Source organism: Glycine max, chromosome 10, assembly GCF_000004515.6.
Source record: "Glycine max cultivar Williams 82 chromosome 10, Glycine_max_v4.0, whole genome shotgun sequence".
Classification (NCBI taxonomy): Eukaryota; Viridiplantae; Streptophyta; class Magnoliopsida; order Fabales; family Fabaceae; genus Glycine; species Glycine max.
In genome coordinates, this window is record NC_038246.2 from 25,952,908 (window position 1) to 25,965,048 (window position 12,141).

The 12,141-nt window shown below is 39.2% G+C and overlaps 1 pseudogene; it reads left to right on the top strand.

Annotated features, from left to right (window-relative positions):
- The first annotated feature begins 2,791 nt into the window (after positions 1-2,791).
- LOC100815174 (uncharacterized) overlaps positions 2,792-12,141 on the top strand; it is a 35,957-nt pseudogene continuing 26,607 nt past the window's right edge.

Sequence of the window (12,141 nt, forward strand, 5' to 3'; positions counted from 1 at the left end):
CAAAGTTCAAATGAGAAAGGTAGGGTAATTACAGATGAGAATTGCTAAGTAAGTGTTTTGTTTGTTATTCTTTTAGATCACAAAATATGGATGTTTTTAGTTTCTCTCCCCCTCAAGTAATCAAATATGATTTTCCTCTCCAGCTGCCACCTTTTGCTAGGGGAAGTACAAACTGCTCATCAGTGTTTTAATAAGAGCATGGAATCAGGTAGTGTTGTTTGTTTGGATCGAAGGGTTATAGTTGAAGCAGTTGAAGCTTTACAGAAGGCTCAGGCATTTCAATGATTTTCTTTTATGTCGATGGCAAAATTTTGATTACTGAATTTTGATGCAGTTTATTTATATACTGTCAACTTGTGTGTCAATGACCGTTTTTTTTTTGAACTTGTATTAATATCATTATCAGTCTTATATTACTACTTTAGCTATTAGTCTGTCAGGGGGCAATTAATCTTCAATTTTGCTATTCTACCTTGCTTCACTTGTGATGTGTGCATGCTTTTATAAGATGTCTAATAAATATTACTATGTTTTAACACGAAGTGGTCAAGTGTATAAATAATGCTGCTGAGCTATTAAAAGAGAGGACTTTTGATGCAGCTATTAATGCTTTAGAACTAGTTTCTAAGGCATTGTCAATAAGTTTATACTCAGAAAATTGCTTCAAATGAAAGCAGAGGCTCTATGTTTGGTATTTTCTATTCCAATTATTTGCTCCACTCATCTTTATGCATTTTTATTAATTTTTGTTGTTGTTTTTTTGCTTAATTAATTTGGATTAGGGAGAATAAAAGGTGCGTTTTATTATTGTAATGTCTTACAGCTACAAAAGTATGATGCAGCAATTCACCTTTGTGAACAGAGTCAGCATCTTGCAGAAACAAATTTTGTCTTGGCAAGCAATACAGCGAATTCTGATAGTTCCTTATGTGATAGTTACTCAAGTGTAAAATTATGGAGGTGGTCATTGAAAGTAACATGTTACTTTCATTTAGGAAGGCTTGAAGCATCACTTAATGTTCTTGAGAAATTACAGCAAGTTGTGTCTGTCACTGACAGCTAATTCAATTGATTACTAAGCAAGGATAATTTTTCATTTTCCATTTCAATCAAGATACATTTTCTTTTTTCAACTGCTAGGGATGCCTTACGATCAATTCAATTATGTAGGTGTGTGGTTGATAACATTGAAGACTTGCTAACATTAGCTTCTACAATACGGGAACTTATGAAGAACAAGGTAATTTCAAAATGCCCTAACTAGAGCGAGAAGACATGTAAAATGGAAAAAATTAGAAGCTAACCAATATTTTATTTATATAATGATTTAATTTAAATTAACAATATAAAGATTTAATTTCTTATTGTACACATTTTCCTTCACTTTAAATGAGTTAAATTCCCAACTCATAATGCTTGGTCATGTTTTAGATGATCTTTCTTTTGCCTAATTTGTCACGACAATTATTCAATGGGACAAGTATATATAAGAAAAAAAAAAGGCACGTGCCTAGTGGCTGTGTCTCTCCAGTTTTGGGAAATGTTGTTATTGATTGGATTAGATTAGATAAGGGCCTTCATATAGGACTATGTCTTCCCATAACATGTTTAAGCAATTGAGTCTACACTTAGTTATTCAACTATGCTTATAGAGTAAGATCTTAAATCCAATATAATTTATATGACGTATTTGTGAAGGGTAATAATATAATCATTTGTGAATGATTTCAATTTCATCTGAGTTTGTTTTTTTTTTTATGAGAACATTATGAAAAAAATTAATCAATGTAAGCCCAGTTGGAGATTTTTCTAACAAGATTCTCTTGTAGGCTTTCTTTTGTCTTTTAACGATTTCGAAACCCAGAGAAAGTAAGTACCACCCCCAACCCATTCCTTTGCTGCTTTCTGCTCTCACTGCAACTACCCTTGTTCCCACTCTTTGTTTTTTTTTTCCCTTTGCTTTTCCCTATATATATATAGTTACTGTTCTCACGGAACAACTTGGCAGAAACATTTTAACAACTTCATAACATATTTGGAAGATGGACTAATTATGATGACATATAGTCCTTTTATAAGTAATTTAAAATGATAATCCATCTATAGGTGATTTACTTGGTTTATGTAAATTATGTCTTGGAAAATTCTTGTTATTTTATCTTCATCACTAACTTTATACAATGTGAGAATTTAGGCAAATAATATAGCCGAGGCCTAAGGTCAAGCTTTATAATTAGTAGTGACCATACCCGAATATAGAGGTCAGTGAAATCTCACAAGTGCATATCTTTGTTCTCATGTGAAACACATTGTTTGGTCCTAGCTAGCTTTTCCCTTGCCATTTTCTACCTAGCCTTTCAGAGATCACATGTAGTGTTCCCTTCATTTCATTTGGTAGCAATTTGAAAGATATCACTCTTTGAAAATGAGGGTCCTCTGTTTTTTCACTTTTTGCTAACAATTAGCATACATACACGAGCTACAAGCTTAGTCAACTCAACTAAGATTACGCTATGCAAAAGCTGCAATGTGTCTAATGTCTATGCTCGAGCCAAAGCTTCTTATTAGAAACTTTTGTGAGGTTTATAGATACAATACAATTTACAAACGTTTGTATAGAATAAGTTACTTAAAGTACTAACACGTATCCTAATGTGATATCAATACTCCACCAATATGAATATGAGAAGTATCCAAGCCTTTAAAAAAAATAGAATCCTTGTGCTCCTTAGATAAGAGGCAAAGTGAACAGGATGAAGCATCTTGTATATAACTTTTGTAATGTGTTTCTAAATCAAAGAGACATTTAGATCGTGATCTTGATAATCCTAAACCATGCAAGTCTAGAAAGTCAATTAGTTCTAGTTCATTATTTTCTTGCAAGTACAGCAAGATCTCATTTTGTGGCATTGAAGACCATCTATCAGATGACTTTTATGATGCAGGACAAGATCGGCTGTTTATGCCTGTTGAGTGTTATGAGCAAAATCATTGTCTTGCTTCTCGTGAAGTCATCCTTTTGGACAGGTTTTTTTTTACAATTATTACTCTTAGTAGTAGAGTAGCAGACTAGTAGTAATGGTAGCATATGATACACTAATTTTCTTCCTAATGTATTTAGATTGTTTGTTATCTTCTAGAAAAATTGATGAAGAGTTGGATGCTGTTATGCTAGCTGCTCAGGCATTGGTTTATAATTTGAAGAAGTTAAATGGTTTAAACAGATATGGGAACTAGGATGGGGTTGATAACTTGCAGATGGCATCACTGCTTGCACTCTTTGTATCTGATCATTTTGGTGGCAGTGATAGAAGTGGTATTGTAGAAAGGACACGGAAATCTGTGTCCGGTTCAAACTATAATAAGCCTTTTGTCTGTACATGCTCAGCTGGAAGCAGCACCAGTATAAGTTCTCCCACTGAACCAGTTGCAAACACCATAGAAGATATCACTCTTTCGAAGATGTCGGAAAAATCTCTTGACTCTATAAAAAAAGGCGAAATATGATCATAATTCCAATTGGCTCTGTGCAGTATGGTGTATGTAGACATAGAGCTCTGCTTTTTAAGGTGATCATTTTATTTTGGTGACTTTAAGGTGATCGGTTACTATGTTCATGCTAAGTTTTGTGTTGTAGCTTTTCATTTTTTGCGCCTTATGATCTAATGCTAGTTGATTTGTTTTACAGTATTTATGTGATCACATGGTGCCACCAGTTCCTTGTGAGCTTGTCAGGGGTTACCTAGATTTTTCACCACATGCCTAGAATATCATTCTGATTAAGAGGGGTGCTACATGGGTTTGAATGCTGATTGATGCTTGTCGACCTCTTGATATAAGAGAAGAGAAAGATCCTGAATATTTTTGCAGGTATGTACGTCCTGAGTCAAAAGTGGATGTGTAACACCTTTTTCTTTTTGCAAAACACAGTTTGGCTTGGTATTTGTCGCAACGTGCCCTTTTGCAGGCGAGCGAAGGCGAGGCTCACGGGTGCGCTTTCCAAAGGAGGAAAGATGCGCGGAGTCGCCACCAACGTTTATTTGTGGAAAACGTAGGAAAAACCGAAGGAAACCGGTCAAAATGAAAATTCTAAGTTCGGGAGTTGTATTTACGCTTGGGAAGGTATTAGCACCTCTCACGTTTGTCTCAAAGGACAACAGCCTATTTTTTAGAATCGTGGAAATTGTATTACCTTAACTTTTATTTCTTTTTATTTTTTGAGGTCGACAAAAGCGGGGCTTTTGCTCCTACGTACCCTCCATCGAAGAGGAAATCAGACCTACGTAGTTCTTTGTTAAGAGTGAATGAAGCGATTCTTTTTACTTGAAGGGCGATCATTTTAAGGCGTTGGACCTTAAAAAATGATCCATTTTACTTGGTAAGCAACTGAAATGATAAACTTTCAAAACCCTATTTTTTGTGGACGAGCTTGACTAGGCGAGTTGATTTTAGCCTTAGTTTCACTTTAGTTATTAGTCAATTCAATTAAGAATGAGAAATCCCAAAGAGAAAACGTCCGATTGATTTTTCGCTTTATTTTACTAAAAGGTATTTTTTGATTATTATATTATTATTTTACCTCTTCTTTTTATTTCCAACGCGGTTACGGCACGACCGAAAGGTCGGAATTCATTTTAACCGAAATTAACGGATGATACAATTCAAACGATCGGTGGAAATTTATTTTATTTTTAGATTAGGCGAGAAATGACTTAAATAAATGACTTAAGCACGTCAAAAGGGGGTATAAAAAGCGAATGAAAACGAGAATAAAAATACATAAAACAAAATGTGGACCACCACGGGTACATAGAATGAATTGAAAAGCTCGGTTCGAGGTACTTACCCGTTGAAGACTGAAGAAAACGAAGAACGAATGATGAATGTTGAAGAACGGTCGAGAATCTTCGCGTAATTACTCACGGAAACGTTACGGAAGCGCCTCGGCTTGGATTTTCTTCACGAAAATAATTTTCCTCAGCAATTTCGAGAGAATGAGAAGTGCCAAGAAGGCTGAACCCCTTCTCCCTTCACTCCTCCCCCTATTTATAGCAAAATAGGGGATGAGCTTGCCACCCAGCTCGCCCAGGCGAGCAAGGTTGCTTCCTCCAGAAGCAACAGCCTTCTGGAGGAAGAATTTGGAAGGCCCAAGTGGGCCTGATTGCTATTTGTACCCCCCTTTTTACTAAATGCACCCCCTTCTACTTTTTTTTGGTAATTCTTTTCGGTAACGTTACGAAACTTTACGAATTTTGTAACGATACTTATTTTCCTTCCGCAAGGTTACGAATCCTTACGGATTATGTATTTACTCTTTTTTAGTTTTGAAGAAGTTACGCAAACTCACGGATTGCGAAAAACACCTCCTTTCGATTTCCGTCACATTACGGAATTTTCACGGATCGCGTAAGCCTGCTTCCTTTTGATTTTTGGCACATCTCGGGACTTCACATATTGTGCAACAAAGGGTGCCAAATATCTCGAAGCGGCCAATCAAAGGTTGTGTATCATCAAATTATAATCCTCGGACGAAATTAGGGTATGACAGTTGCCCCTCTTTACTTACCTCTCATCGGAGATAAGAGGAAAGCAAAGATAAGACACTGATTTCGTCCATCCTGCCCTTTCCGTGATGACGATTCTCGTCTCTACTCTTTCTTTTTTGCTGTACAACACAAAAAAAAATACAAACAACAACAAGAACAACGAATATAATATACATATACACATATACACATGTTTGGCGAAGGAACCGATCCGGAAAACAACAGAAGAACATATTTCCCAGTCACCAGAGGCTCCGCGCTTGATAATGGGGGACACATGAACAGTGCTAGGCAATGACATTCATGGGGCTCTGAAAAAGGTGGAGAATGGAGGATTGCCTTGAGGGTCCGCACTTAGGCAATCATGAAACATAGCTCCAAACTCGGAGGTGGAGGACACATGAACAGCGCTAGGCAATAACATTCATGGGGCTCTGAAAAAGAGGGAGAATGGAGGATTGCCTTGAGGGTCCGCACTTAGGCAATCATGAAACATAGCTCCAAACTCGAAGGTGGAGGACACATGAACAGCGCTAGGCAATAACATTCATGGGGCTTCGAAAAAAGGGGGAGAATGGAGGATTGCCTTGAGGGTCCGCACTTAGGCAATCATGAAACATAGCTCCAAACTCGAAGGTGGAGGACACATGAACAGCGCTAGGCAATAACATTCATGGGGCTTCGAAAAAAGGAGGAAAATGGAGGATTGCCTTGAGGGTCCGCACTTAGGCAATCATGAAACATAGCTCCAAACTCGAAGGTGGAGGACACATGAACAGCGCTAGGCAATAACATTCATGGGGCTTCGAAAAAAGGGGGAGAATGGAGGATTGCCTTGAGGGTCCGCACTTAGGCAATCATGAAACATAGCTCCAAACTCGAAAGTGGAGGACACATGAGCAACGCTAGGCAATAACATTCATGGGGTTTCGAAAAAGGGGGAGAATGGAGGATTGCCTTGAGGATTCGCACTTAGGCAATCATGAAGCATAGCTCCAAACTCGAAGGTGGAGGACACAGGAACAGCGCTTGGCAATAACATTCATGGGGCTCTGAAAAAAGGGGGAGAATGGAGGCTTGCCTTGAGGGTCCGCACTTAGGCAATCATGAAACATAGCTCCAAACTCGAAGGTGGAAGACACATGAACAGCGCTAGGCAATAACATTCATGGGGCTCCGAAAAAAGGGGGAGAATGGAGGATTGCCTTGAGGGTCCGCACTTAGGCAATCATGAAACATAGCTCCAAACTCGAAGGTGGAGGACACATGAACAACGCTAGGCAATAACATTCATGGGGCTCCGAAAAAAGGGGTTGGCAGGACCGAACGGTCCACCGGGTTTTTCCACCTGAAAGGCAAACATGCTTTTTGTAAAGAAAAATAAATCATTCGCAAGAGCACCATATCTTAGAGAAACAATATACTTGTGCCAAGGGTAATCTTCCTTGTAACCGAGAATGAAGGGCAGGATGTCAACTTTTAGCTTTTAAATGATCATGTAGGGGAAACATCGGGCTAAACGGAAAATAAATAACTCATAGTGTATAAAACTCACACAGGCAAGTGTTTTATCCTATTCCCAAACCATAACTGCACCATGACTCTATTTTGCACACGACTTCCTATCGAATCAAAGATCAAACGTACGATCACGGACCAATAGGATTTTCTCGAGGGTGGTGTTTTTGGAGAGGAAGCTGGGTGTTTCGGTCTTTTCCTCTTTGTTCAGGTGGGGTGGAATATCGCCAGTCGAGAATGACTTTGAATGGCAATTCAAAAGGAAGAGACACCACAAATGGGTTTTCCTTTGCCGACAGTCACTTATTTTTGCCGAAAATTTATCTAGTCTGAAGATTTTCCATTCCCTTTCTTTCATTGATCGAGAATTACTCTGTTTTCCTCCGATCTCTTCCATTTTCACTTCCTTTCGATCTTCGATCGAGAATCCTTCTTTTTCTTTCTTTTTTACTGTTCTTTTTCTTTCTTTTTTTTTCATTTCTTCCTTTTATTTCCACTTCCTCCTTTCCTTTCTTTGGGCAATCGGGTTTCAGCATTCTATTTGCTCTCCCTTGAGGAGATTCCGCTGTCCTTTGCTTTGGGGGAAAGGATGAGGATTCTTTTGATAGGCCAAGGTTCAAAAAAACGTCTAAGGTTGTGTTTCAATGGGGTCTTTTATCGTGGGAACCCAATCTTGATATCTGGGGCAAAACAAATTTGGGTGTCAAGGTGTCGGTCTCGGGTCAAACTCCTATATTACTCCACAAGGCACACGTGACAATGATGATTTGAAAACAACGTGCAAAATTAGTGATGGCTACAGCCAGGTGGGCACTCAAGCATCTCGTTTATGGCATTGTGATACTACGGTTGGGAATTTACACAAACAGACCCAACGTTTCCCAATTATGTTCTTTTATCAGTTCAATGAATTCATCCATCCTTATCTCGGTTATATTCCAGAAAATAAACTCTTAGCATCAGTCCCTTGTTTCCAGAAGATACGTTTGCTCTTTACGAATGATTTATACTTCTTAACTATAACATGTCGACCTTCGCGGTCTTTCTTTCTTTTTCCTTTTTGTTTCATTTTTATATTTTCACTAAATTATACACCCATGGCCCTCTACGAGGAAAACTTTTCTTTGTACATCTACATTCTTATACATGACAAAAAATTTTCTGTATACGCATGGGAACTCTTTCTCTTTACGTCACACGGTCTATATACAAACCCTATTTACATTCAAAGATCTTTTTCGTTTTTCTCCAACACACACCTATGGCTCATACAAAAGTTTCTTTATATACATTCGTTGCTCACACACACAAGAATTTCTCTCCACGCATCACTTACACACACAAAAACCTTCTATACACATTTTCCTTTTACATACATGTATATATACAAAAACATTTTTTCTTTTCCTTTATATATGACTTTTATTCACAACGCTTCTTTCTTTTTATTGGAATTTTTGGTTCATTTTATTTTTAGGACGACGTTCCTAAACGAAAAATTCTACGCGATTCCGGAATTTCAACAGACACTATTGACAACAACGAAGTAAGCACTAATGCAATAGTCCAAACAAAATATATGCACAAAACAAATGACAATCGCGACATCAAAAAACAAACGTTAGTCCCTCAAGTCATGTAAATGATAAAGGATGAAACATAAAAGAACATGAATCTGGGGATCCCACGGTCATGTGGCTCCGCATGCCACCGGTCTCTTGGGACACGGTAACAAAAAGTGGGGTGGTCGACAAAAGCAGGGCTTTTGCTCCTACGTATCCTCAATTTGTGATGAGGAACTCAGACCTACGCAGTTCTTGACAACTGTGAGACTAAAAATAGTCTCGGTGTTTTCTTCACCAAAATGCGAACATGCTTTAGTAAAGAGACAAAACTTCCAACTGATCAGAGCAACATATGCTTTTTGGATGAAAAACAATGTGTCTATCGGGGAAGGAGAGTATGCTGATGAAATTTTCTCATAACCGTAAATGAGATTTTGGATGTTAGCATTTCATTTCTAAATGACCATTTAGAGGAAACACTGGGTCCAACAAAGATAGGAAAAAATCACTCAAAGTGTATCAATCTCACACAGGTAAGTGTTTTATCCTAATTCCGAACCATAGATATGTCATGACTTGATTTTGCAAATCATTTCCTATCAAATCAAAGATTACATGCGTGATCATGGATCAATAGGACTTATTTTGGGAATTGGTTTTAGGTGGGGAATTTGGCTTTGAGTGTTTTTGCCTTTTCCTTTTCTGTTTTTGTTTAGTGCGTGGCGAGAAAGTCGCTAGCGCACAGGATTTTGGTTGGCAATCAAAGGGAGAGGGCCACTTTGGGTCGAGGTTTCCTTTCTTTTTTGTTTACTTGGTGAAATTCTGTATTGTTCAGATATTGTCTGGTTCGAAGACCTTTCTGCATATTTCTTCTGTTTTCTTCTGATCCTTGATCGAGAATTTTCCTTTCTTTTTTTTTTTTGCTTTCTCCCACTCTTTCATTGGGAATTTTCTTTCTGTTTTGTGTCTTCTCCCTTTCTTGGATTGGGAATTTTCCTTCTCTTTGTGTTTTCTTCCGAGGGTAAGGATTATGGTGAGTTAGGATTTTGGCTCAAGGCTTGTAGAACGGCTGGTCATGATACATGTCAGGATTTGGCCAGCGGTTCGGGGATAAAGGGGATGTCCCCACATTATTCCCATGATACACATGCAACAAATGATGATTAGGAAATTTTATGCAAAACTGGTCATGCATGCACCCATGTGGACACTCAAGCATCAAGTTTTTATGGTCATGTGACACTAGGGCTCAAGATTCATTTTCCCTATTTTAAGTCAACCCACTGTTTCCAAAATATGTTCTTTTATCAAATCATGCATTCATCCGAGTCCATTTTGGGCATTCGGAAAATTTTCACAGCATTCACTCTTCAGGTGTATACACATTTTTTTCAAAAACTGGTTAAGATCACTAAAATCTTTCAAAGAAAAGTTGGAAATTATCTTTTTCACAAGCATGTTGTTTTTTAGCTAGACAACTTTTATTTTTTTTTATTTTTTTTTCTTCCTTCTTATTCTTTTCTTGCTCACTCTCTTTTTGCTCTCTTTTTTTTCATGAGGTATTTTGCTACCTAAACATACGTATATTTTTGTGAGGTATTTTGCTATATACATGCGTGTCCAAGGTATCTTGCTACCTAAACATACATATATATGTTTTGTGAGATATTTTTGCTATATACATGCATATCCAAGGTATCTTGCTACCTAAACATACATATATATATTTTGTGAAGTATTTTTCCTACATACATGCATATCTAAACATACATATATATATTTTGTGAAGTATTTTTGTTTACATACATGCATATCTTAGGTATTTTCACTACCTAATCATACATATATATATTTTGTGAGGTATGACTACCTTCCGAGCTTGTGCTTGTTTTATTTAAATTCCTAGGATCATGAGCAACTAGGTGTGTCCTACTATGACTTGAGAAAAAAAAGTGATCAAATAACAAGTAGAGATTTAAAAGGTACTAGGTTGCCTCCTAGTAGCGCTTCTTTAACGTCTTGAGCTGGACGCATGATGGCTTGTCGGTCACGGACCTAGTACTTTCCTTACCTTTGACTTTGGACTTGTTCGCCTATTGGTCGGTCATGGGTCGTAAGCAACGCTCTAACCTTTTTGTGGATGTGCTGAGGTGAACTCTAGAGGTGATGGTGGTGCATCTGTTGCCTGCTGCCGGCCATCCCCAGGCTGATGTGGTGTTTCTCCCTACGCCTGCCTGGAGACGCAGTACTTCTTGATGAAAGCTCGATTAGTAGGGGGCCTGATGCCCTTGCTGGAGGTGACAGGCACTCCATAGAACTGACAAAGACCCATAATTAGAGCTTGACAACTCCAAGACCCTGCTAGACTTCTTCGGGTCCACTGGGTGTCTTGTAGGCGTGATCCCTGCAAACAATAGATGAAATCAGAAATCAGTTGAGCGATGTGCATACTTACCTATGATGACGTGACCTTGCCGGGGGGAACGGGCACCCTGTAGGACTACAGAGGCCCGTAACCAGAGTTGGAAACCCCAGGGCCCTGTTGGACTTCTCCGGGTCCACTGGGTGTCTTTGTGGGTGCGATTCCTGCAAACAATAAATGGTATCAGAAATCAGTTGAACCATCTGTATACTTACCTATGTCACGATGGCATGACCTCGCTGGGGGAACGGGCACCCGGTAGGACTGACAGAGGCCCGTAACCAGAGCTGGAAACCCCAGGGCCCTGTTGGACTTCTTTGGGTCCACTGGGTGTCTCGTGGGCGCGATCCCTGCAAACAATAGATGACATCAGAAATCAATTGAGCCATGTGCATACTTACCTATGTCATGACGGCACAGACCAACTGATACATCTGCAGGGGGAGATTGGCATTGTGGTCGCTGGGCAGAATGTTGCCAAATAGCAACGTCATCCACGTAAGGGTGGTCATGTTGGTGCGCATGGTCTGCACTCGTCTTTTTGTAGCGGCACGGGGGAAATCTTGCCCTGGTATGCATAGTAGATGCGTGATAGCCTCCCTCTCTGGATGTGCTCGCACAGTTGGTCGTCGTCAAATATCAGGGGGGTAGCCCAAGAACCGTTGAAAGGAAACCGTGGCCCCCGTAACCGGGAGCGCAAGTCTCGATTAAGCATCTAAGGGCAAAGGACCTTATATTCTTCTAAGGTGTGGATATGGAGCACACTGAAAATGAGGACGCGTAGCCCTCTAAAGGCGAGGGCGTGCAACCCTCTGCAGGCGAGGATGTGCAGTCCTCTGATGGCGAGGACATATGGTCCTCTAAAGGTGATAGGTACTAGTACTCAAGGGTCCACCTTTATGAGAAAACAAGAGATCAGCCCATCGAGAGGGCCGGTCATCCAACAGAGGCCCATCGATAGGTACTAGTACTCAAGGGTCCATCTATGCAGTTAACATGATATTTAGGGATGCAGACGCATGCAACCTTTTTTGTGAAATTTGGTAACGCTGACCTCATATGAAACAATGCAATGCAATGGAAAGTTGTA